At 38.8% G+C, this 25,429-nt stretch overlaps 1 protein-coding gene across 1 annotated transcript in view; it reads left to right on the top strand.

The window, feature by feature from the left end:
* grapa (GRB2 related adaptor protein a) overlaps nucleotides 1–25,429 on the top strand; it is a 117,779-nt gene that overhangs the window by 45,905 nt on the left and 46,445 nt on the right. The window lies entirely within an intron of this gene.

The following is a 25,429-nucleotide window of genomic DNA, read 5'->3' as shown; positions in this document are numbered from 1 at the left end:
AAAAAATAAATTTTAGATATTGAAGACAAAACGCCTGACGAGACTCCGGCATCGTAAAGTCGAAATCACGTAAGTCGAGTACGTCTTCACCCAGGAGCCTACGTGTACTGTACTATAACATATTTCATGACCATATTAGGGCAAAGAAGTACACAAAAATAATGAAATTCTAACTAAAAAAATCTACAGAAATGAAACGTCACCTGTCCAAAGAGCATGAGTGCCTTCTAGTGGAAAAAACATACTACCATGGAATTAAAACGATCATATCTCCGGTTTTCCTTGGTCAATTGTTGCCAAATTAAAAAGAGAGGTTGAACTCCAAAATTTCCAGTAATGTTTACAGTAGTACAGACAATACTTTATTTTTTGCTTTTTCTTTCTTAACAGTGCTTTAAAGATGCCAAGTGATTGAACAGGCCGACGTGATCATAGGACTTTCGACTGTCATGTGACTGTATTGTTACCTCTAAGTGGTTTAAATGAAACGTGATTATTGTTGCGATGTTTTATTGGTGAAACCACTTTGGGCATCGCTGGCAAAAATAAAGTAAAATCTAACATGTAGGATAACAAGGAAAATTATATACGGCAAATTCATAACATCTTCATCAGATTTTTTTTTCTTAATTCAAGTCAAACTTTTTCCTCCATTTTCTTTTGAATGTTAAAGACTAATCAACAGATTAATATGTCAGATTATTCCATTTATGTGAAGTAAATTAATTTGTTCTTATCAAGCCCCTACATCTAAAGGCTGGTAATTTTTCACCTAAATCAAGAAAAAAATGCTTTCAAATAATGTTTGGAACAATATCCATTCTTGAATTAAGAATATTTCGAACAGACAAGCTTTTTTTACGATTAAATATACAGTACTAATTTATTCCTTGAAATTAATCTTAAATTTATTTTAAGATAAATTTCTTGAAACAAGAAAAACACCTAAGTGAGTAAAATTTACTTTAAGCACTAGCACATAATTTCACTTATTTATAATACATTTACATTGAAAACCAGGTGATTTAAGTAGTTTTAGGGAAGTGGGTTTTTGCAGTGTAACAACTCTAGTGTAGCCCAAAGTAGCAGGGTAAGAATAGCGTTTTTTTTTTTTTTCTTCACAAATCTACTCAAGTAAGAGTAAAGAGTATGGCATGGTAAAGCTACTCCTAGAAGTACATTTTTCTTTTTTTTTTTTCTACTCAATTTTACTCAAGTAAATGTAACGGAGTAAATGTAACACATTACTACCCATCTCTGCCAATGTACCAGACAAAGCTAAAATTATTCATGATTATAATATGTATGTTAGGTATGTTACTATGCCATTATGTTTTTAGAATAGAATAGAATAGAATAGAATAGAATAGAATAGAATAGAATAGAATAGAATAGAATAGAATAGAATAGAATAGAATAGAATAGTGTTAGGTTTTGTGTTTGGTTTCTCCTTGTGTGACTTGTCCCTGTGATTACCCATTGCTCTCACCTGTTTGTGTTTTCCCAGTGTATCCTGCAATCTGCATCCACCTGTGTTACCCAGCTGTTCCTCGTCTCGTTACCCCTTGTCTGCGTATATAATGACCCAGTTTCTTGTCACTCCTTGTTGCGTCATTGTCTATGTCAATGTCCGTGTCTACATCAACGTCAAGTCAAGCCCCGTCCAAGTCCTCGTGTACCCGTCCCTTCGCTTAAGTAAGTTTTGTTTGAACATTGCCTTTTGAGCCCTAGCCCTTTTTTTTGTACTTTGTGATTTTGTTAGTTATCATTAAAAGGTTTTTTTTGAGTTCACTGCCACCTGCCTCGCTGCATTTTTTGTTTTCCCTGCAATTGGGTCCACACCACCTGCCTGCCCGCTCATTCCTGATAGAATAGAATAGAATAGAATAGCCATTTATTGTCAATGTATAGTCAGTAAGTATAAAATCTAAATAAATATAAATATATGAAATGTGTATGAGATAGTCCTATGTTCAAGCAGTGCAAATAATTGATTGATTGATTGATTGATTGATTGATTGATTGATTGATTGATTGATTGATTGATTGATTGATTGATTGATTGATTGATTGATTGATTGATTGATTGATTGATTTCAGGTGTTAAAACAAAATAATCCACACAAAAATTATTAATTGAAATAACAAAACCATCTGAAAAGGAGTGAGAAGAAGCATAGCTTACTAATCGATTGAAGTAGCAGCAGTTTGAAAGTGACGGCATTAAATATTGCACGTTAATACAGCACGTAAGTAAGTATTGCAGATAGAATATGTGTGAATAGAAGTGAAGTAGCAGCAGTTTATATTGCACGTTAATATTGCACATAGAATATTGCATGTAAATGAATATTTGACATTGGGTGATGTGGTGGTACATTTGGCAGTTCAGGGTAGAGATGGCGGTACCAAAGAAAGTGTTCCTCAGTCTGTTTGTTCTTGCTTTTAAACTCCTATAGCGTCTCCCAGAGGGGAGCAGTTCAAACAGCTGGAAACCCAGGTGTGAGCTGTCCTTGAGGATGTTTAGAACTATTTTTGCTTTAAAAAAAAAAATCAATAATTTTTTTAAAAATTATATATATATATATATATATATATACAGTGGGGCAAATAAGTATTTAGTCAATCACTAATCGTGCAAATTCTCCCACTTGAAAATATTAGAGAGGCCTGTAATTGTCAACATGGGTAAACCTCAACCATGAGAGACAGAATGTGGGGAAAAAAACAGAAAATCACATTGTTTGATTTGTTGTTGCCCAACGACAGCTCCAAAACATCACTGCTCTAGAGGAGATCTGCATGGAGGAATGGGTCAAAATACAAGCAATAGTGTGTGAAAAGCTTGTGAAGAGTTACAGAAAACGTCTGTCTCTCATGGTTGGGGTTTACCCATGTTGACAATTAATTACAGGCCTCTTTAATATTTTCAAGTGGGAGAACTCACACAATTAGTGGTTGACTAAATACTTATTTGCCCCACTGTGTATATATATATACATATATATATATATATATATATATATATATATATATATATATATACATATATATATATATATATATATATACACTGTATATCTTCACTGACTAAAATTGAGCACAGGCAAGTCAAAATTTTCAGGCCCTTGTCCAAGCATCGGACTCTGGTTTGTCTATTGAGGGGCTATTAACATGAGTAGAGATGGGCACCATTTTACTATGAATGGTGCTTCATTAACATGACCTCTTGTATTGGTGACTCATTCTCCTGCAGGCTGTTTGGTTTTAAGAATCCTTGTCATCAGTCATCATTAATGTCTTATTGGAGTTGTTAAGGGAATGGGCACTTAGGGCAATTCTTATGTTATGGCTACATAATCTTGGCTGAGCTTCAAGTACGACACGAGGAAATTAGTGTCCCATGAATGTCAATTGCTAGGGGCAATTTCCCCATAATTGATCCATCCATCCAACCATTTTCTGTAGTGCTTATTATAAACAGGGTCAAGGGGATTTGTAGCCTATCACAACAAGTGTTGTTAATAACGGCGTTAGAGTATAATGGAGTTACTAACGTTGTTATTTTTTTCTGTCATGAGTAAGGTAATTAATTACTTTTCCCATATTTGCAACGCCGTTACCGTTGCTGAGGATGTGAAGGGGCGCGTCAGCGGCGTTACTACAATTTGGTTGAACGAACCGCTTGTTGTCTGATTTTGTCACAGCTGCCTGGGAGGTAGCAGAGCGGGAGGGAGAAGGACGGAAATGGGTGGTGATACCGTTGCAAACGCAATGGTAGGTGGCTCGGAGCGTTAGCATAGCATTCCCGTTAGCATTAGCATTTAGCGTGGCTAGCGTCATCTTAAACTCTCGGGCAACTATTTTTTGCATACAGTTCGTGGCGTCCAGGTCGGTACAATGATTTGAAAATAATGTACTGCTTTCCTGTTGACTATGCTCTATGCAAGTTGGCGTTGTCTTTGTAGATGCGACAATCTAATAATATACAGTGAGGAGCAAAAGTATTCGCACCCTTTGTGATTTTCTAAATAGGTAGAGGTCTGAAATTTCAATCATAGATGCATTTCCACTCATACAGAAAAAATCCAGAAATCACATTGTATAATTCATTATTTAAATAATTTATGTGTAATTTACTGGGGTTCATAAGAATCAGCAATAATTATGACGCTTAAAGAGTTGTTAGTCAACCTTTAAAAAAGTCCACCTTTACCCCATGAGTAACCACCCACACACCATCCGTTTGAGCTCATTATTGCCACCCGTGCACCCCACAATCAGTCATAATCCAACTGTTACCACTGGCAAGACCAAAGAACTATCCAAAGACACGAGACAGAATTGTAGACCTCTACAAGGCTGGACAGGGTTACGGAGCAACTCCCAAGCAGCTTGGTGATAAACAGTAAGATCCACTTATTGGATCAATTATTAGAAAATGAAAGAAGCTAAACATGACTGTCAATTTCTCTGAGACTGGGGCTCCATGCAAGATCTACCTCGTAGGGTCTCAATGACTCTAAGAATGGTGAAGAATCAGCCAAGAACTACACAGGTGGAGCTGGTCAATGAAATGAAAGAAGCTGGGACCACCATTTCCAAGGTTACTGTTGGTAATACACTAAGACGTCATGGTTTAAAATCATACATCACACGGAAGGTTCCCTTGCTTAAACCAGCACATGTCCAGGCCTGTTTTAAGTTTGCCAACGACTATCCAGAGGCGTCATGGGAGAAAGTCATTTGTTATATGAGATCAAAATGGAACTTTTTGGTCCTAAATCCACTCATAGTGTTTGGTGGAAGAAGAATGATGAGTACCATCTTAACCATGTATTGTGATATTTTTGGGAATAACCTCATTCCCTCAGTTAGAGTATTGAAGATGGGTCGTGACCAGTGTTGCTAATTTTACTTTTAAAAAGTAATTAATTACAGTTACAAATTACTTCTCCCAAAAAGTAATTGCGTTAGTAACTCAGTTACCTGAATTTAAGAGTAATTAGTTACTTGGCAAAGTAACTAGTGATAATTTTCATGTTTTATTTTTTTTTCTCAAAAAAAAAAAAAAAAAAAAAGGTCACACAATGTGAAGTTTAAAGGGTTTTTGGGACAATTGGCCCTAGCCCAATTCTTTACCCTCCACTTAACTAGACACAAGGGTATTGCGATAACTAGATAGTAACCTTTGCTATGTGTGGAAGTCGTTTAAAGTTGTGAATCAACCGTTAAAGTTGTTAAAATTGCTCCCGCTATTGCATTAGTTCCCTTCTGTCTACTTTCAACATGTGTAAGTTTTAAAACTGTTTCATAATTTAAAGATAGATTTAAGTCAATATTTTGCCGATTTAGGACCATTTTAGATTAAAAAAATACAATTAAAATAAAAAAGTAGGTTCGCTAGGAAGGATCTCTACAACAGAGCCTTCCTGAGAGGTCTACTGCTTTAAGATGGCCTCTGTTTACTAACGCATGTAGTCCTTAAAACATGTTGCCAATGCAGCCGTGTCTATCATTTGCATCTAGTTCTATAATATGTGATATCTACCATATCATGTGGGCGTAGTTTGTAGGCTACAGTCAGGTATTATTGGAGCCACCTAGCATCGCGTTTGCAACGGCATCTTCCCCAGTCCTGCTGTGCTCTCTCGTCTCTGTGAGTCCGTCTCTCTGACTTTTTTTATTCAACCAACTTAGTAACGCATAGTAACGCACGCCTTTCCCGCCTCAGTAACGGTAACGGTGTTGGCAAGATTAGAAAAGTAATTAATTAGATTACTCACTACTGAAAAAAATAACGCCGTTAGTAATGCCGTTATATTGTAACGCCGTTATTAACAACACTGGTCGTGACTGGGTCTTCCAAAATGACAATGACCAAAATCAGACAGCCAGAATAACCGAGGATTGGCTTCGTAAAAAAATATATCAAGGTTCTGGAGTGGCAGAGCCAGTCTCCAGACCTCAATCCAATAGAAAATCTTTGGATGGAGCTGAAACTGTTCCTCAATGACAGCCCCCAAACCTGACAGATCTAGAGAAAATTTGTGTGGAGGAATGGGCCAAAATCCCTATTTCCATACGTAAAAACCTGGTGAAAAACTACAGAAAGCCTCTGACCTCTGTAATTGCAAACAAAGGCTAAATGTGAGCACGGATTTTCTCGCGGGTAGAAATACTTATGAACCCCAGTAAATTACAAATTAATTATTGAAAAATCATACAAACTGAGTTCCAGATTTCTTTTTTAGGTTATGTCTCTATCAGAGGAAATTCATTTATAATTGAAATTTCAGACCTCTACCCATTTTCTAAGTCGGTGAACTTGCGAAAACACATAGGGTGCAAATACTTCTGCTCCTCACTGAATATATTATATTATTTTTATTATTATTATTATCATTATTATTATTATTACAGTATTACCTAATATAATCACTTGCCCTAAACTTGTCTTGAATGACATATCCATGAATCTTGTGTAATGCTTTTTAATCAAAACAACTCGAGCAAAGACAGGATATGCAGGATACTCAGAGCCTCACCTGCATATTGTATCTATATATAGTAGGGGTGTGACAGTACACACAAGTGCAGGATCAGTCCAACCAACAGGAAAAACAAAAAGGCTTTTTTTCTCAGAGCATTTTAATGTTAAAGTACCATTACACTCTTACATAGGGTAAATTAAAAAAAAAATGTAATAAGAATGACTAACTGTATGTTTTTGTTTTGTTTTTAAATGAAAAAAAATCAGTTCAATTCAATCAGTTGATATAAACATATTTGATGTGGAAAATGTTACAGAATGTTGATGTGAATGATGTTATAGAATGTAACATGTAATAACGTATAGAACATGAAAAGTAAAGTTTTGCTGAGTAACTAATTAGTCTTACAATGAGGTAAGTGAGTTACTAACTCAGTTTTTGGGAGGAGTAATTTGTAACTGTAACTAATTGCTTTTTTTTAAAAGTAATATTAACAACACTGATCACAAATAAATTTGGGTGAAAGGGGGAGTAAACACTCAGGACTGGTCACTGGTCGGCAGTGTTGTCAGTAACGATGTTAAGCCTGAGTTATGCTTCTGCGTTGCGGTGACAGCGTAGTGACGATGTAGAACCCACGGCGTCAATGAGCATCCGATAGTTCCTCTGTAATTCACTGCCAAGCCACTAGAGGGGTGTGGCGTTGTGTGTGGGCACGGTTTTGGGGACTCTTTTAGTTTTCTTCCGGTTACACAACAATGCCAACGGAGATGGAACGGTTGAATGTGGATCTTCAGCTTATAAACATTGCACTGTAAAAAATTGCTGTAAATTTACGGCCAATTTTGAACACTAAAATACCGTTTTCATGTTAAACAGTTTATTACTGTAGTTAGCAATGCATTGTGGGTAGTTAGCAATGCATTGTGAGTTACCAACATTAAAGCAACAAGACAAATGCTGTAAACGGTATGTTAATGTTTCAATTACATGACACTACCGTATTTTTTGGAAACTGAGTTTTGACTGGAAATTTGGAGCATTGTGGCAATATAGACTATGTTTTTTGCCAATTTAAATTAAAATAACTAGACACCGCAAATAATTTGCCATCAAATCCTGGAGGACCTAATTACCCATAATCTGGATGTTGGAGACTCTTCAGAGGATGACTTTAGATAACATTTGCTGCTCTTCATTGCTTGTTGTTCAACTTATATTGGGATTTATGTATACCAATTTATAAACAGTAAGTTAATTAAGTCTTACTCATATTACCTAAAATGTTTTATATTAAACTAAAGTTCTGAGGATGCTGGATAGCGATATATAATATTGATGTTAATTCCTCTGGAGTCCCAGTAGAGGGCAGTTTTCTATTGTTTTGCAAAAGATGCAACTGAGAGAATTTTTTGGGGGGAAATAAATAAAAGTGTCTCATATGTATCCAACAGTGGAGTTACAATATGATAACATTTATTTCAATTAGTTCTCTATTTATATTTATATTTATTTAATACAGTTATTATGTTTACGTTTTGATTGTTAGTAGTTTTAAATGTTGATGTTGCAAATGTTAGCTAAATGCATTAGCGTTAGCTGTACCGGATGATGTATGGGTGTTGAGCCTCAGACTACAGCACAATCACATCGACGCAAACACCAGACTGGATGTTTGGGTGGCCTATACGCTATATTATTATATTATTTGACGTCGCCTCCATTCTATTCTACTCATATGTTATGTTTCTTGTTGTATCCCCACTCTGATCTAAACTGGCCCTTCTCCAAAAATTGTAGCATTCCACCACCCTGAAGGCTGATTTATGCTTCTACGTAGCGGTGACGGCAGACCTCAGCCATTAATGCAGACCCGATTACGACCCTACGCCATAGCCTGATGTGCACCTCTAAAAAGTCCTGACTAAAAATCACATCAACGCGCGTGACGTGAACGTCGAAGGACTGTGTTTGGTCCGCTCAGAACATTGTTTCCGGTTCAGCACAACAACAACACCATTTTCAAACATTCGCAAACGACTTCTGTGTCGCCTACGCTTCAACATTTATATTGACATTTGTTGTTTAATATTAATTAGCTGCAGCTGCAAATGCACACGTTCCATCTCCATTGCCATTGCTGTCAATGACCAGTGGAAAATTAAAGGAATTCAACAAGAGTCCCCCAAAACCATACAAAGACAAAGCCACTCCAATCTAGTGGTATGGCGGTGAATTACTGTGGAAACGTCATTGGCTGCGACAAACTTTGTCCCCACATCACACATGTGACCAATGTTTACATTTGGAGTAAATTAGACAGGTGCTTTTTTGCTTCATTTTTTTTTTTTTTTTTAACAAACTCTTACTTCTTCATATTGAAGAGCAACATGGACAATTATTTTTCAACCATTGTAAAGTCAAACCCTGACAAACAACAAAAAAGCATTGAGCAGACAACCAGGGCGTGAACTGGAAAATCAACAGCATGCAAGCACTATGGAAACGATGCACAGCTGGAAGAGATTGGCCAATCAACCCATGAGCAACCCAGAGCTATAAAAGCATGAAAGGAAGATGGCACCCTGGTTTGGCTATTGAAACTTGCAGTCCTGTGCAGCTGGAGACGTTGGGAAAAGATAACCAGAGAGGCAGCCGGTAAGCAGCAGAATTAAAAGATGAAATGTGCCAGTAGCGGCCATTAGCACATGGCTTGACTCACCGGTGGAAATGTTTGGACAATTGTAGTATATTGTTTAGGGGTAATTTGGGATTTGTCCTTGACCGATCACCACTTCTGACCCAGCCTGCCTGCCTGACCCGACTACGCCAGAGTTCCAGCCCAATCAACTTGCTCAGCCTGTCCTGCTTGACCAGACTATGCCAGCACTCCACTGAGCTCAACCTGTCCTGCTTGACCCGATTACGGCAGATCTCCAGCCTGCTCAGCCTGACCTACACGACCCGACTGCACCATCTCTCTAGTTCCAGTCCGTTTTCACTGCCTGCCAACACGATGCAATAAAACCTGTTATGTTTCGTACCTGATATCAGCATTTTTTTCTGTACTAGACGGAAATATATGCATTCGTAGACTGCAAAGTCATTTTTCCAAATACCGTTAAAACACAGTATATCGTTAAAAACGCAGCGCACTGGAGCTCCTCAGTTGCCTGCTCTTTACTGTGAATTCTGGTAATACAGGAATATACAGTTTTCCTGGATTAGACTACTACTGTTAAATATTTTTACATTACCAAGACTGTAAAATAAATCTGGTGATGGCAATCCTGCTGACTGACATTTACTGTATTTTCTATAAATACAGGAATCAACCGTTTTTCTGGATTACGGACTATTACTGTGAAACATTTTTACATTACCAAGACTGTAAAATAACAGTCCCGTAATGGCAATCCTGCTGACAGACTTGTACTGTATTTTCTATAAGTACAGCAATCAACAGTTTTTCTGGATAACGAACTATTACTGTGAAACATTTTTACACTACCAAGACTGTAAAATAACAGTATATAAATGGCAACCCAGCTGTCAGCTCTTTACCGTTATTTTACACTGAAATTTTTTACAGTGTACTAACTACGGTGGCAAAAAAATTTCGTTCGGGAGGTGCAACAGTAAAGGTGAATTCGACAGTTTTGACCATTATGAAGTAATTTTGCCATGCCGTGCTGAATAAATGCATTTCTATTATTTCATATTCCATTCGTCACAAGACTGTTATTTGTCATGACCGTACCATTTATTTGGCAATTGGGGAAAAATACTTGGATAAAAAGAATATTCTGTAAAAATATTAGAGTAGAGCAATACTTCTCAAATAGTGGGGCGCGCCCCCCCCATGGGGGCGCAGAGCGATGCCAGGGGTGCCGCATGTGACCTCGGGGAACATGCTTTTTTTTCTTCTTTTTTTGCCATACTAGAATAAAGTGTACTTGCGCATCCACTCAGTGGGTGGCAGTGGCGCTCTCATTTTCAAAGTGCGCGCAGTATTTTTGAAGTAAGCAAGAGCAAACAGACGAGAGATAAGAAGAGCTGTGCGCTGTTTTCGAAAGCCGTTTTCCGGCCGGACTCACGCAGCGACCCACTGTCCTCTCCGGTTCTCACGTGTCCGCCCGAGACGTGCCATTTTCGGCTTGGGATCATCACGACGACCGCCGTCACCTACGGTTCTCCGTCGGCCGCCGAGAATGCGCTTTTTTTTTGGGCCGTTTGCCTTTTGGCTTTGACATTTAATACAGTGGTAGGTGAGGAAAGACCACTGTTTACTGTGTCTAAAAATGGTTATAGCGGACAGCCGGAAGCCAAATCAATTAAGACGCCACTTAAAGACATTAGACCCCAATCTCATTGATAAGCCGCTTGGTTGTTTTTCAGCGAAAACGTGCCGAATATTGCCAGTAATCATCCCGCTTTGTCAGTGTTATATAAGTAAACCAGTGAGCACTGTTAGCATGCTCAGTGGAAAATAACCCCACATTATTGCAAACTGGAGGTGATACTGTGAGCAGCGAGCAGCGAAAATAAAAACTGTCCTTTTGTCCAAGGACACTCTTTTTTTTATTTTTTTCCCTTCTATTCAGTTTTGTTTTTTTCGGTCAAATTTTTTGGCATATTGTCCTCATGAGTTAATGTTTCTAATGAATTTGAATTTGTTATTATTTACTGATTTTATTTTTCAGTATCAAATGTTAAAAATGTACCTTGAGTGTATTTTTACAGTTTGGATGTGACTTTTTTTTTTTTTTAATTCAGGCAAATTGATGCGCGTTAAGTCTTTTCTGTTACAAACAAAACAATGTTGATAAAGTTATACTTTATAAGTTGATCTGTTATTTTCTGTAATAGAAAGAAATGACAATGTGAGGCAGAGGAGTACTTATAATAGTAATATTATAGACAAAAGATACTATTTACAGTGGCGGCAGAGTTTGGGGGGGCGCGAAACATTTACGTCTTCCTTGGGGGGGGCGTAACAGAAAATAATTGAGAAGCACTGCTTTAAACTCTCGGGCAACGTTTTTTTTGCATACAAAATAATGTTTTTTTCAGTTCATTTCAATCAGTTAATATACTATAAATACATTTTGATGAGAAAGATGTTATAGAATCTATAATGTAATAACATGTAGAACATGAAAAGTAACATCAGTTACTTTGCTGAGTAACTAATTACTCTTAAAATGAGGTAACTGAGTTACTAACTCAATTACCTTTTGGGAGAATTTGTAACTGTAACTAATCAATTTAAACTAAGATTAACAACACTGCTGGTCGGTCACAGGGATTATACTGCATAGAGACAGACAACCATTCACACTCGCATTCACCCCAAATGGGAACTGAGCCCACGCTGCCCAAGTCTTATTAACTGTCTATCGGTTTAATAGTCCCACGGTTAACTCTTTTGGTGCCACTGACGTTGATAGACATGGCAATGCTCAATAATTACAACATAGTTTTTGTTTATTAATTCATTTTATTTATTTCCTCACAAGGCAAGTCCAGCTAACTATGGGCAGTAGGCGGGGTAGACCCTGAATCAGATGCAAGCCTATCGCAGGGCACAAGGAAACGAACAACCATTTATGCACACATTCATACCATACTCATATTTTGGTATCATAGAAATATAAATGTTGACCTGTTCATGCTGTTTTTTTAACCTTGAAGGGCCCTCATTTAACTCACTGGTTGCCATTGATGGTGCTAGACGTCCAATCCATTTTGACAGCCAATAAGTATTGATTCAACTCCTGTATTTAACTCATTGGCTGCCATTGGTAATGGCACAAAACATCTGCCACCATCCCACTTCAAATGGAGTGACATCTACTAATGATGAAATCATTTTAACTCAGAGTAGAGGATGAATGAACGCTACATGATTGGATATCTATCGTCATCTGGGTAAAGGCAACACATGCTTCTTTTTTTTCTTTCTAAAGTGTGTAAATGGTGGCCATCTTGGCTAGGGAGTCCATTTGCCCTTCCCAGTCACAATGGATTTGACGTCAAGCCCCGTAAATGGCACTGAAAGATGAGTGTTCATGGCTGGTCCCCCCAGTCTAAATTCAGTGGACGTATAACACCGTCAATGGCATGTAATAAGTTAAATACTATAAAAAAAAAAAAAAAGGGGGGGGGGGGGTCAACTTTAGAGTGTAAGTTAAGGGCCGTAACCAGAGTGTATTTCTGTTTTCATTCACTTTAATTTCATTAATTTAGCTTTTAAAATTGCAATGATTCATAGATTTATAATTATATAAAAATAGTATTTAAAAAAACAGCAATGATCAATAATCAAAATAATAATAGATAATATTTAAGTTTTTTTTTTTCCACGAACAAATACAGTCACTTGCACCATAAATGGTTTCAGGTCTTCAGTGTGAACCTTTGAATAGCTGTCTACTCTAATGACCACTGTCCCAAAAATGATAATACTCGTGCAACATACACCTCAGGCCTCGGAGCACCTTTGTTTTCTCCCTTATTTTCATATACTGTATCTATGCCAGCGATTTATTGAGTAGTGACAAATTAATAGCTTTGTGTGTCATGAAACAGATTGACCAAGTACTATCATAGTAATATATGTGACATTTGCCAAATGTGACAGTAAATTCAGAAAAGATCATCATTATTTCAGTGTGTATACTAGTACATTTGCAGATATTTTTAAGAGTTACAAATCCCAACGACAGTCATTCCACTCACACGAAAACAAGCCACACTCACCCACAGCTAACCTGCTACGAAACCACCAATTTCAAATGAACATAGACGAGCACATATTGTAGTGTGTAAAAGGACAACGCAAACTTGGTAATGATAATCCACAGCAAGAAAAGCAGTATATCATTTTCAATCAAACCCACCTGGAAGCCACAAAGTATGTAAAAAATGTTCAAGCTTTAAATACTGGGAAGTCTAGGATTTTATTTTTTGCTCTTCTTAAGCCTGACTTATACTCCTGCGATTCGGTGACGGCAAAGTGATTACGGCGTCAATGAGCATTCGATAGTTCTGCGGTGAGAACACGTTGCTCTGTAATTCGCCGCCAAGCCACCAGAGGGGTGTGGCGTTATGTTTGTACGGTTTTGGGGCATGCTTGTTGACTTCCGCTAGTCTAGTTTAACGGAGAAAAAAATAAACATTGCAAGATGGAACGCTAGAATGTAAATCTTCTGCTCATCAACAGTGAATAAATGTTGATAATACAAATGTTGAGGGGCAGGCGACGCAGAAGACGGTTTCGAGGCAGTCTGGCCAACTTTTGATGCCGCACAGAGAGTTCTAGACTCGGGTGGAGACAGCTAGCTTCAAACTGGCGTCGAACACTGTGTCCAAGGTCTGCAAAGCCCTCCAACCCTGATTTGTTTGCCGTGTCCTACAACCAGCCATAGCAGATTTCTGGCGTCTATGGAACTTCCAAACTGCGTTGGGAGCCTTGATTTTAACGTTATCATAAAAAGAACCGAGGCACTCTCAATCGGTGATGATGTATCGTGTGTGAACTTTCCGTTATTGAAAATTAAAGATCCAAACAACTCCTTTGACACCAAACCTGTGCTTTATTCTTCATATACTTGAAGTGTGACATGTAAATAAGTCACAGACTCACAGCAAACATATGTACACAATAAATGATAAAGTGCATCAACCAAAAATACGACATAAAGTGATAAAAAGTTGGCAGTTTTTGGCCGACTGGGTCACCGCTTCGTGTGGCCACTCGATTCCGAACACACACGTCTCGATGGTTCTTCCATTCTTTTTCAATCGCCGACCTTGCCGTTTAGCAATCATAATAATGTCTTGACGAGACTTGCTCTTCGATCATACTCCCGTTTGCGTGTAGAAAAATAATGTTTTACAATCGCGGTGATTTCCCGTTGAACCGGAAACAACAGTCTGAGCGAACCAATCACAGTCCATTTCCGCGACGTCATATGCGTTGACGTGACGCTAGGCTGACGCTAGGGTTTTAAAAATCAATAGGAGCGCGTCAGGCTACGGCGCAGGGTCGTAAATCGGGTCTTCCTTGACGGCGCAGGTAGAAGTATAACTAGGCCTTTAGACTCTAAGCAGAAATTGCAAGCAATAAGTATTCCCCAGTAACTGCTCATTTACCAAACAAAAAAGGCTTAAGTGGGCTAATAGCTACATGCCATTTCACCAACTGGCTCTTCTCTTGACTTACTGACCATAAAAGTCAAGTATCTTTGCTTTAGACTGGACAGTGTTTTAAGAGGACGTTCGCCATTCTGAAGCTAATGCTGATGAGAATGGTATGCTAACACTAGGAGTTACATTAAGCATCGGATGATCACTCAGCATGATCTCTCTTGCCAAGAAAAGAAAACATATTTTCCAATGTTTCCAAACTACCGACCCAAAAACTGCTACGATGCAAGCTGACGTACACAACGTACAGTATGAAAATGTCACGAATTGTGAACATATGACTGAAACTAAGTCGCATTTTCGTCTCGTTGTGGTCTCGTCAGACCAAAACTGACATTTGTCCGGTTATGGTCTAGTCTCCCACCACACGTTTTTAGCTAGTCATATTATTTCTGTAGTAACCGGTAATTCACCTCCAAGCGTTATTTAGCCGTAAACACGTTACAGCAAAATAACCAATTCCCACCAGGCCAATAATATACCGATTGACCGATCAGAGCAGTTCACGGCAAAAGAAAAATAACGCTCTGCGAGTTGTCGGTTACGGTAATAATAACCACTGCCTAGTCTATTGAATCCTAGCAGCTAATTGGGGCAAAAAAAATCGATTAAAGTTTACTCACCAGTAATAAAATGTCGGCTGCAAACGTAAATGTGCCTGAATTTAGGTTCCCACTGGCGAGAATGGTCCACGGAACCGTCTTCTTTTACTGTTCCTCGATTGATTGCTTTCAGCCATTTACTTGTCCGTTTCTTCTAACGAGGAAGAATGAAGAACTTCAAATGCGGCTCCGAACTCTTCCTTGTGTGACAACCCGCAACACAGCAACTTTTAGTCATTCCGACGGAAAAAAAGACCGCAAGTAAGACAAAAGTTCAACGCGTTTGTACTACAATGCACGACAGAGCAACTGCTTGTGACTCGTGTTTTGCCCCCATTTCAATATGGCGACGCTTTGTTGTGGCTGGTGACGTCATTAATACAAGGATGTCCGACTGCGAGAATGGGTCTGGAGGAGAGAGAGGAAGCGCACGGATAACAAATGAGGTTGGAAAAACAGCTTGTTTTGGTGATTGCTTGTTGATTGCTTGTTCGGCATGGTTGCGGCCAACAGTAAGCGTTAATCCTGCAATAAAAAAGAAGGCGAGACCAACTCTCCGTGCGTTCTCTACTGTATATCCAGTGCTACGCTACAATAGATATTCCCGACTGTGCCGTCACGATAGTCGTGGCTATGAACACCTTTCTCGTATCAACGACTCTGCAGACGTGGCTTTGTCTAATCAGGTTTATTAACACTCAAAAGGGTGAAACTAAAGAAAACACACAAAACAACACAATCAATATATGCACAATATATGAATTCGCATATGTACTGCCCTATCTGTAGCAAACTGCATATGAAAATATGAATAAACGATTAGCAAAGCGCCCGAGACGCCATTTTGCCGACCCTCGAATTCGTGGGTAATTAGCATATCACAAGTTTCATGCTAAGTGTATCTGTCTCATTTTTTTGCACTGAAGTACACACAGTTCACATATTTACGGTTTTAAACACATTTAAACAATACATACCGGCGATGCAACCTCAAATTTAAGGCAAAGTGGTCACAGAGACGGCGCGAACTGACTGCGGCCGTCGTCGTGGGATTCTCAACTGAACAACGTCACGTCTGTGTTGCAGTTTCTTTCAAATAAAGTGTGCATGAAATGCAGTAAATTAAGGCGTCCACTAGATGATGCTAATAAAACGTAAAAGCAATAAAACTCAGGTATTCAATCACAAAACCCATCAATCTATTTTATGCATAACAGAACACCGACATTTTGATTGGGTGGGCACGACTCACGTCTGGGTGGGCCATGGCCACCCCGGCCCCCCCATACATCCGGCCCCGGCAATTCCTTTGGATCGTTTATCCAGCTATCAGCTGCGACTTTGTATGGGCAGATTTGCAGGCCAATACACGCTAATTTTAAGTCGTATCGCCTCCTCGCATCTGTCGGCAGTGACTCGTGGTAATAATAAGTCATGTTTAAGACTTTTTTATGAAAAAAAGACGCAAAACACAGCTGAAATATATGAATTTCAGACACCGTTTGTCTACGGAAGTTTACCTGTGTGTGCCCCCATCTCAAAATGGCGACAGGTTTCTATGCGAGATTACGTCATCGTGACATCACACCGACTGCGAGAATAAGTAGATAGATGAATGAAAAAAAACAAAAAACAAACCCCCAAAAAATTAATGCAGCCTCAACGCGACACAAACCAGTGTCCTACTTGCGCCGGTCTCAAGCCCGAAGAGGTTAAAAAAAAAGCCTGCATTGGGGTGTCCCCTCAAGTTTTCTTGGTGCCCACTCTGGTGGGTAAACCTAGATCTGGGCGTGATTATTATTATTATTCCGGTTTGTATTCATAATTTATTTGTTATGCTATGTGTAACGGAAATAATTCATCGAATTATAATGTATTCTTGTGGAAAAATCCCGCTCGAGATACGACCATTTAGATTTACAAACCGGTTCCTGGAAAAAATTAAATTCATGTAGCGGTACCACTCTATTTTTAATAGTTAAAGAGCCATGAGTTAAAATTACAACCCCAACGACAGTCATTCCACACAGACGAATACAACCCACACACACCCACAGCCAACCTGCTACGAAACCACAAGCTTGCCCCCCCCCGCCACACACGCCCACGACCCCTATAACCGCAATCAGGCACACATCCCCTAATGTAATTTTCAACAACATCTGGATTAAGTCCTCACAACAATTATTCTTTCCCTGCAAGACTGCTACAAAAATGAACACTCGATGGGTGTGACATTCTTATTTGTGGTTGCGACAGTTTAGCACAAAGTCATGAACATACACTACATGCACCGTTGCACATTGACAACGATTAGGAAACAGAAGGTGAGATTAGAGAACAGGGGTTGACAGCACCAGAGAGGAAGTGAGAGCAGATTGAGGGAGGAAGTCGAGGGAAAGACGAGCAGGGCGACCTTCATGCATCTTCAATTGTGCTTGCGTAGGGTAAAAGTTGTAAAAATAACTTGGCTGTCAGTATGTCTCACCGCTTTCTATCTCCGCACCTACAGTAGCTATTGCCAGTCTGCATCTCACCCGCACTCTGTCTCAATCCCTCCTCCTGTTTTCTTTGTACGGTGAAATGGAACATAATCTCTCAATCGCTGTGGGCCTTAATTATACTGGATAAAGAACACAAATGAGGGAGAGACAGACAGAGAAAGGAGAACGATTGTGTGTGTGTGTGCAGGAGGGTGGTGCATATGTGTTCATCACGTCATAATCCTGAGAGTTTATCAACCAGAGTGTGTTGCTTGACCTCTGGGCTGATTGTAATGCTGACTGATGCGTAATGATTTAGAGGCCGTACTTTGAGTGAAAGTAATGCACAGTGTATTGCTGTATGTAACATTTGACATAATTACTCATGTATTTTAATTAATTTACTAAACATAAAATTGCTATATAGTTTGTTATGCCACGTTCCATTTCTAATGTTTTGGCCCACACATGTAGACAAAAAATCACGATCACAATCGTTTCCTTTAGTTTATATCAGTGTTGTTTTTGTCGATGGTGACGATAACGAAAATATTTCGTCAACGAACACTTTTGTCATGACGATGACGAGATGATAATGAGCTAAAAACGCATGCCAGTTTTCGTTTGAAGAGAAGAGAACAAGACAAAAATGTGCAATAGTTTCCGTCACATGTTCATAATGTGTGACATTTTATGTGTAGTTAGCCTGCATCGTACCGGAGTCTGGTTGTGTCACTCGTGACGTGCTGCCCCCCCCCCTTCCCGGCTCACCAGTGTGTAGTCTCCAGTCTACATGAAGGCTTGCACACAAGCAGGGCTGTCAACAGACTTGCAGGGGCCCGGGACAAGAGACCATTAAAGGGCCCCCCGAGCCCACCCCTGCCACCTGCTTGTTACGACAACATACGCAGTATTTTTAATGCTTTGCAAGCAATGACAGTGTAAATGTTCAAATTATTTAATTTGAGATGGACAGTTAAATTTAACAGACCGTAATGTGATGTGACACAATATAACTAAACGATTTCCATCTATTGTCCCATGTAGGCTACAATACAATACACCTGAGAGTGCTATGCCTGCCTGCCAAGCAGTAAAACAGTATAGCTAAACATCCTGTGCCTGCCCCCTCCACAACCCTGGGGTTATCAAGCCCTCAAACAGTGATACGTCTAGATTTTTTTACAAAGTCATTCATAACATCAATGAAATCCAGTTTTTGAGCAAGCTCACGCTCAATGGAGATCATGGCTAGGTTTTTAAGCCTGCCCTGTGATATGGTGGAGCGTAGGTAGTTTTTTATTATTTTCATTTTACTGAAGGCTCACTCTCCTACAGCTACAGTCACTGACAAAGACAAGAAAATGCGTAGCTGCTGCTCGTTTGTGCTGTTTCGGTGATGGATTCGTATTAGTGTTTGCTGTAATACACAGTGGGTTGTAAACCCAAGATAAATCCAGCTGCCGGACCGGAGTCTGTTCAGCCTCGCACAGAATTATACCACAACATATAGCTATCCCTGATCTCCCATCACCTTCTCTCTCCTCGGCTCAATGTGAGCAGCATGACTTGTCATACCGAAGCTAAATAAGCCACAAGCGGCCGGTGACAAACTCAAATCGGGCTTTGGTCACGGTGATCGCGAATCTAAACGTTCAGTGTTAGCTACTGTTGTTTACTTACCGACATCACTGTCCACAGCCAACTCTAGCCCTAATTTTCTGGCTTCTTGTCCCCCTTTTAAAAACTTCATAATTTTTTCTCGTTCACTTCTACGATCTTCATCTCTTTATTCTTTTCTTTTCTGCACACCTGATTTATGACGACTCGCCAGGTTTAGAGTTTATAACAATGACAGATTTTAATTTCCCACTTCAGGGCACCTATGTAGTTTAGCCTTGAGTGCGCCACAGAGGGGTCAAACCATTCTCTGCAAAGACAGAGGGGGTGTGTGGGGAGGGGCGTTGTGCAAAAAAAGGAAAAGAAATATATTTGAAATATTTAATATGTTAAAGTTTTTAAGTATATATCGAGTACAAAATAATATTTAATCAGACGATGATTTAAATAAAAAAATAAAATGTGAATGTAAAGTAAAATAAATTAAGGGGCATTAAGGGGCCCCTATGGTCCTGAGGCCCGGGACAATATACCCGGTTGCCTCCCCCCTGTGGATGGACTTGCACACAAGTTAAGATTTGTTCTCTTTGGCGAGAGAGATTATGGAATGTTGCTTTAGCCTTGAAAGGTCTGTGCTGAGTAATCATCACACACATTTTGAGATGACTAAAATACGACTAAGACTAATAAGTATTATCGTCCAAACGTCCAAAAGAATAAGGTTAAGATTAAAATGGCTGCCAAAAACAACACTGTTGCGAGATCACCGATTGTTTTTTCTTTTTTTTCTTTTAATTAAGGTACTCATCAACGTGGATCCCCAGGAATTTTGTTGAGCAGACTCTTGCAATTATTTCTATATTTATTTTTGGGCAGATTTGTTAAATGTGTTTTTTTATGGGAGCAGAACAAAATGTAGTTTCTTTCACTCACTATTTATGATTTGCTCATGTGGATCTGAATTATTCTGAAGAAAAAAAAAAAAGTTTGTATCATCAGTTAATAATACTTTCTGTAATTTGAGGAATTAACAAAGTCATTGATGTAAAAGTTGAAGAGGAGTGGCCCTAAGATGGAACCCTGAGGGATTCAATGGTTGATGGGTATACCACAATTAATTGTATTATTACTGTAATTTACTTTTTTTTTTTTAATCCTTGCATGTGTGTTGTTTTTTAATTGCAATTTCACTTCTTTTATGTACGTTGACCAAATCCAAAATACATAAAACACTTAAACTTCTGACATCCTAAATTAGAAACTCTCAAAAATTAAGCAAGTTCCGTACCACTGCAAACTACAAGCATGAAAAATACGTTTATAAACTTATAGTTAAATTGATCCATCCAGGACAGTATCTCTCAAAATGGACCATAACTAACTCTGTAAAAGCAGCTTGTTATATTATGCAATTGTACTTGGGAGTGGGGGCAATGTCAATTTACCCCTTCTCCCATTTTCATTTTTTTTTTCACTAAAAAAAAAAAAAAAAAATCAGTAAAGTAGGTTAATCAGAACTCTTTTTATTCTTTACACAAGTATTATTCTCATTTTATACAAAACGTGAGAAACATTCAAATCTTTGCCCTTTTTTGCCGTTGCGTGTCTACTCTGAAGGGGGGTGAGGGAGTGTGTTTTACCCAAATTGACCAGGAGGGTGCAGCAAATGGCATAAGACGTCATAATGGGCTGATGACGTTAAATTGCATACCTGGAGTATGCTGGTTAACCCTATGGAGTCGAAAAGGGCTAGAGGAGACACGGTGGGCCTGGGACTCATAACGTGACAAATCTGATAAACGGTCAGCATCTTAAAAAAAAGTCAGATGTGAGAAAACTTGTGAAATTGTTCAGGTATCCAGTTAATGTTATACCAAAAAATATGACACTAGAAATTGAAATATTGAAATATGTTGTCCCGGGCCTGAGGACCATAGGATCCCCTGAATTACCCTTAATTCATTTCATATTACATTCACATATTTCTTTTTTATTTAAATCATTGTCTGATTAAATATTATGTTTTACTCGATATATACTTAAAAACTAACATATTAAATATTTCAAATATATTTTGTCATTTTTTTGCATAACGCTCCAACCCCGTCTTAGCAGAGAATGGTTTGACCCCGCTCTGGCGCACTAAAGTGCTACGTATTTTCTTGTCTTTGCTAGTGACTGTAGCTGGAGGAGAGCGAGCCTTTACTAAAATGAAAATAATAAAAAAAAAAAAAAACTACCCACGCTCCACCATATCACAGGGCAGACTTAACAACCTAGCCATTGTTCCCAAACTGCAAGCTCAATCATGGTCTCATCTGACCAAAGCACACGGTCCCAGTTGAAGCCTGGGACCGTGTGTATTTTTGTGTGAGACAAAGATTGAGCTTTTTGGCAACAAACACTCTAAGTGGGACTGGCGTGCCACGAAAAATGCGCATGCTGAAAAGCACCTCATACCCACTGTGAAATATGGGGGTGGGTCAGTGATGCTGTGGGGCTGTTTCGCTTCCAAAGGCCCTGGGAACCTTGTTGGGGTGCATGGCATCATGAATGCTTTGAAATACCAGGACATTTTAAATCAAAATCTGTTGCACTCTGCCCGAAAGCTGATGATGGGTCGTCACTGAGTCTTTCAGCAAGACAATGACCCTAAACATATGGCCAAATCTACACGGAAATGGTTCACTAGACACAAAATCAAGCTCCTCCCGTGGTCATCTCAGTCCCCAGACCTTGTTTTGTTGGCAAAAGGGGGTTGTACAAAGTATTAAAACCAGGGGTGCTAATAATTGTGACACACATTATTTGATGTCAAATAATTTTTTTCTTTATGTGGGATTTTTTTCCCCACTGAATGAATGCACTTGTATTGAAGGTCGGATTTTTCTCTTTTTTTCCAATAAGGTCCCATATTATTTGAATAAAAAAATATATTAGAAGCTAAAAAAACACATCTTTTTCAGGGGTGCCAATAATTATGGAGGACACTGCTGTATACAGTAGTTGCACGGGGCTTTCTAATGCACTGGAAGCATGAAAACGAAACTATCAATTCAGAATGAGAAAAAAGAAAACAAATAATGTGTAACGCAGGCGACAATTTGAAAAGTAGTAGAGTAAAATGTACAAATACCTGCTGTAAAATGTAGTGAAGTAAAATTAAAAAGTACCACTTCATATTTGTACTCAAGTAAAGTGCAGATACACAAAAATGTACTTGTATAAGTACATTAACAAAGTGGTTATACTTCGTTACATTCCACCACTGGCTGCAACTGGCTGGCAACCAGTTCAGTGTGCACAGTGCCTCCTGCCCATTGTTAGCTGGGATAGGCTCCAGCAACCTCATGAGGATAAGCGGTTCAGAAGATGAATGAATGAATGAATCAAGTAAAAGTAAAAAGTACCACTTCATATTTGTACTCAAGTAAAGTACAGATACAAATGTACTTAAAGGGGAAGTTCAGATTTTTTTTTTACATTAGGCTAAATCTTCGAGTTAACGGGGGTTTAATTAGTCTGAGTTGATTTCAACAAATTCTGTGCAGTTTGTCCGTTATTTTTTAGTTTCAGAGTGGCTAAGCTAATGCGAGTCCATTGTACCTGCCTAGCATACCAATAAAAAAAGACGATAGTACCAGATCTAACACAGTCAAATTAATTCAAAATGCAGATCATTGTTCGAAATACACATGCGGCCAAAACAATGTCCACCAAACTGCCGTAATTCATTTCATTCTAATTTTTTTAGATGCATAATGCGACCACCATAGAGAGGAGTGCTTTAGCCACTAGTGCTCAGTCTGCTAGGGAGTTCCTTTTGTTGTCGTCGTCAGCGGTGAAAAACCGATGTGATATCACTCCGCCCTGCTTGCCTAGACAGCCTGTTCCCTGCAGAGCTGCTGGATTACAAACGTTGCTGTTCATACCACAATTATTGACAGGCAATAGTAGGTTTTAATGGCTTTATCCTGAAAGCATAGCCAACACCACCGACTAATTAATCCCCAGCTAACTCGAAGATTTAGCCTTATGTCAAAAATTCTGACCTTCCCCTTTAAGTACAATAATGAAGTACTTTTACTTTCATTCCACCACTGCCTTCCATCCACTTTTTGTAAACTTAACCTGTTCTTTACAGTATACACATTCTTGCAAATGACCATGCTTTTGGACTAAATAATGCAAATAACCTTAAGAACCTGGCCCACAACAGTACAAGACTGAACATAAGACAACCAGCATTTAGTAAACCATGAAAGTTTAGACTCAGAAAGTACCAAAATTTGACGGTATTTCCATGACCTTTGGAGTGAAATGGAGATGGAAAGAAGGGGGTGCTTTATTAAATTGTGTTATATAGGGTAACTGAGTCAAATGCCATCCAGCCACCAAGGAGCTAGTGCCTTGTGCCGGTGTATGAAGTTCAATATCTGAGTAGAGAAGGAATTTAGTTTGAGACAAACATAGACCAGTGACCATTCGGTGAGATCCAACCTCACACTAGAATGTAAGCTCACACTTGATTTGTGAAGCTAAAAGTTTTCTCTCTCTCTCTCTTAGCAAATATTATCAATTAGGAAGTAGTATTTATTTTTCCGTAATATGTTCAAACAGAATTTAGCCAGCATTAAATCGAAAACAACCCTACTCTGCGATGGTTTGAAAAATAAGGGGGTGTTTAGTTGACTTCCATTCTATGTTACAGGAGGTTATATAACAGTAATGATCATGGTGTGATGTTCCGATTTCTAAAGATAAACCGCTAAGTTACTTAGCAACTGTCACAGGGAGCATGCAGGTAGGAAGCATCGGAAACGGGGGGAAAATGGTTGTTTCATTGCTGCATATATTGGTATACTCTAAAAATATATACATAAGTGAATATACTGTACATGGGGGTATCGGGGAAAAAAAGTACCCCAATAATGCACTTCAAATGATTACAAAGTTGGCCCCTATCAGACGAAAAGATGTATAAAAATGATGTCAATTGTTTGTGCTACGTTTGTGGTTGTTTGTGCTATAAAATGTTTCGTTCCTTTTCTATCGTTTTTGAGATATTCATTTCAAGTGAGTACATTACGGAGCCCCGCAATATTGCAAAATGGACCCGAAATAGTGTCATTCGTTTATTTTACGTTTGAGCTGCAAAAAATTTCATTTGCGCAGCTATCGTTTTATAGATATGGAGATATTAATTTCAATTGATGACGTCACTCGCAGCTTTTCCGTATCCAATTTTCGCGGCTGACGGCGAGTACCAACTCTCTTAATAACAGAGAGGTGTCCCAACAGCTAGTGGAAACAAAGCATAAAAAGAAGGCACCCCTTCGTGTTCATTTTGCAGTAAATAGGTGGCTTGAGATACTGGTAGTACCTTGGTTACAACGTATTCGACTTCCGCAATTTTGACTTCATGACGCCAGAGTCTCGTCCGCCATTTTGCCTCCAGTCGTTTTTTTTTGTCACATAAACAGCACCTTATTGTTCCTCACAGAATCTTATTTTTTACTTAAACTTCTAAACATAAAGTAGTTCAGCTTTACAGACATCAAACAAGGCAACTGTGCTTTTTAAAGCTTTTTACTTCCTTCACTTTTGACAATTTGTAAAGCTGTAACACACATATGTACACACATTTTAATGATAAAACTCTTGACACAAAACAATTGGTGTTCAAACAACCACCTAGTCTGATCAATATGTAAATTTAGATCACATTAGCTTAATTTGGTTAACAAAAGTCTGCCTGCTTAAATGCTACGAATGCTAACGTATTTACAATTCTCATAGTAAATCGCTCACACGTCACTCCACAAACTGTAGCTGTAAACTGAATCACAAATGCAAACACAAACATATATTAGAAACAACTTACAGCCTAATGTGGTTCAAACCAGAGTGCAGATGTCCCTTATCCATGAGTCTTAGCCAGACCCAACGGCAATGCTTTTGGACTTTTTTGATAGTTATTTTGGTGTACTTTAAGAGTTAATTCCAATTTACGCGGAAA

This window comes from Corythoichthys intestinalis, chromosome 16 (genome assembly GCF_030265065.1).
Source record: "Corythoichthys intestinalis isolate RoL2023-P3 chromosome 16, ASM3026506v1, whole genome shotgun sequence".
NCBI classification, from domain to species: Eukaryota; Metazoa; Chordata; class Actinopteri; order Syngnathiformes; family Syngnathidae; genus Corythoichthys; species Corythoichthys intestinalis.
Note: the sequence above shows the minus strand (reverse complement) of the source record. Positions and strands in the feature narration are given on the sequence as shown.